Raw genomic sequence first — 3,071 nt, forward strand, 5'->3', positions numbered from 1 at the left:
TTCAGAACCAGTTGAAGGCTATGATGCAAACAGCTCTGGGATTTCTGAGATCGGTCTGTCCTTCCCCTCTCTTTTGTAACTTCTCCTACTCCTCACTCTGCACAGAATACATGGATACAGCACAGGCTGTACCACTACACACCACAAGGAGAGAGAGTACTTCCACCAGCAAGGAGTGCACAGCCTGCTCCAGACCCCTTCTTGCCCTACTCCTAGAACAAACAGGTCACACCACGATGCTACTAGCATACAGGCTGTCTTTACAAAGTGCCATGCCACATCAACCCATCTCTCAGCTCAGTTTCTTAACTAGACTACAAGCAAGGCACGTGGTTTCCATTTAGTTTAGGACTTATGGAGACGGTGGAAGTGAATGATTGACATGAAACTCTGGTTTTGCTATTGAGATATATCGTGATATATAGATGTAGCTGTAGAGATAGAGATACATAGCTGCATTGGAGTGACCTCACCAACCAGCTCTCTCCTAGGACAGTCTTTGACAAACTCAAACTATTTTCATCCTAAAATTCTCTGAAAGTCTTGAGTCTTTCTCAGGCCTTCAGTCCATCCATTTCTACTTACAGCCCTGGAAGCTTTCCCACTGGTAGTGCTTTGGCGGAAAAGGGACAAACAAAAATTTGATTTGAGATGGTGGTTGTGATTCTGACCCCAACCTGATGTTGAAGCATCCATTTAAAATGTACATGTCTCAAAGCTATGTATTTCCCTTTTCCTCATGCACCATACTACTACCCACAAGAAGGAATTACTAGTCTGCAACTTCACAAATACCTTCTCAGCAGAATCTTGACTACACAGTCCTTTATTATCTGAAATTATTTGAAGAAAGGGTCTCATGCATTATCATACTTAAAATGTCCTTCAACACCTGAAAGCATTACTGTAAAGATTTATTTCGTATTGCCTATGTCCTTGATAAATAACATTTGTAATAACTTTGCAAAGAGGTGTATTTAACTACCATTCTCCTACCTTGGAATTTTGCTTAATGAGGCCTATCTTAAACAGGTTCAACTCCCAGGGCTTTTTGCCAGTCCCCTCTGCAGCCCAAGTTTTCATCTGCACCTGCCAAAAGGTTCATTTAATCAGGCATAATAATTCTTTCATCTTTAATAAGAACGACCTGTACATAACACTAGATTTACCCGGGCATCTATTTTTTAGGCTTTTTTAAGACAGTCATTTTTAATACACTGAAGGCCCTTCTGACAGCAAGGATGGTACAATTCTGGCTACGACACAAGATACAGAGTGGGTCTCCTAGCAGCCTTGATTTTTGTTCCACATCTTCCCCACTCCTTCCACAGCCAGGCACAGGTGCATTCAAAGGGCTAAATAATAGTTGTGTCCAGACTTACATTAAACTCTTCTGATGGCTTTGCTGGGACACAGAGAGAGGCTCTTGCATGCTATGCACATACCCAGAGATGAAAGTCTTTGAGAACGGCCCAGTTTTAAAGCCTTGCTCCTCCCGCTCTGTGTATGACTAAACATGCTATACTCAGCAAGGGCTAAAGAGGCAGTGGCCTTAACCATGTGAAATCTCTGAGTTCTTGCTTTCATTTCCCCTTGTCCACAACTTTTTCGAGTGACAATATAACTCCTATTCTAAAGCTCTTTTCTGAATATAATGCTAAATGGGTCTGTCCTATCAATAAAGAATGCTGAAAATACTCTCTCTGGCCATGAAGTAATACATGCTATCCACCAAAAGTGCCCATTAACAGCTTACTTGATCTTCTTCCATTTGGCTATATGACTGGTAAGACTTGACAGTACATAATTTGAAAAAAAGAAATACCAATTACCCAAATCTACATCCCTCTCAAAGTCCAGTGACACTCCTTTCCCATTCCCTCTCCTTCCTCACTGCTAATGATCAGAGGTACTTCGGAAGAGTGTGTGGTCTGATTCTACTGCTGTTACCTGCCCTGACTGGCACTGGTTCCCATTGCTCGTGGCACAGAAATACAGGGACTCCTCAGACTAAAATGCCTGGGGGGTTGTGTCTTTCTGCCAGGGCGCAACTTGCTCCTTCTCCACTTCTGCCATTACCACTCTCGAAGTAGTGGGAGACGCTCTGCACGTGGTGAGCAGATACACCAAGCGTGGGTCCATGATGAGGCAGCAGGAGCAATCACTGCCACTCTATCACCTTCCTGCTCACTAGAAGTATTTTTTCTGCCTTACCAGGGATCCCCTCTGATTTCACTGATGAGACAGCAAAAGACCTAAGCCCTAGTAATTAATGATCCGCCATCCAGCAGGCAGTCCTGGAGATGCACCTCTGTGCTCATCTGGAACAAACCAATCACAGAAGCCTGCTGATGCACAAAAGCGACGTGCAAGCCAAGCACCCGGTACAATGCATGTACAGTTCGGAGAACGGGTTTGACACCTTATCTGTGTTATCGCAGCCGATAACAATCACACCAATGTCTAGGGGAGCGCATCTCTGGAGCTCCGGGACAGCAAGTCCTGAGAAAATCCTGAGGATCCCTGAGCTCCAGTCATTCCCAAAGCACAATTCTGTTCACAGTCACCCCTCCCCGCGTGGAGCCGTACGGTTCACCACATTTTATGACAAGGCTCAGCTATCTCTGTAATCAGAGAGGACACTGTTTTGTTAAGATCCCTGACTCGCTACGTTAATCGGTCGCGCAGGGATCTCCCCCCTGCCCCGGCCCTTAGCCCGCGAAGAAAGCCTCGCCCGGTGTTTTCTGCCTGCTGTTCGCCGCGGGTGCCTGCGGCGGGCGGGACGGGCCTGCCTGAAGCGCTCTGCTTCCGAGTGCCGCCCGCAGGGCAGGGGAAACCCGCTGCCGCGGCCCCGCTCCCCGCGGCCGGCCGGCGGCGCGACGGGGCGGCCGTGCCCGGCTGCGTACCCGGTGCGCCCCGGCGGGGGCTCCGCTGGCCGCGAGGGGCGGGGGCTGCCCGTGCCCCGCCGGCCCGCGATGGAGCGAAGGGGCGAGCCCCGCCTCCCCGCCGCCCCCCGCCGCCCCTGCCTCCACAGGCCCCTCCTCCCCTGCCCGCCCCGCCCGCCGCACACA

Source organism: Falco cherrug, chromosome 6 (assembly GCF_023634085.1).
Source record: "Falco cherrug isolate bFalChe1 chromosome 6, bFalChe1.pri, whole genome shotgun sequence".
Lineage (NCBI taxonomy): Eukaryota > Metazoa > Chordata > Aves > Falconiformes > Falconidae > Falco > Falco cherrug.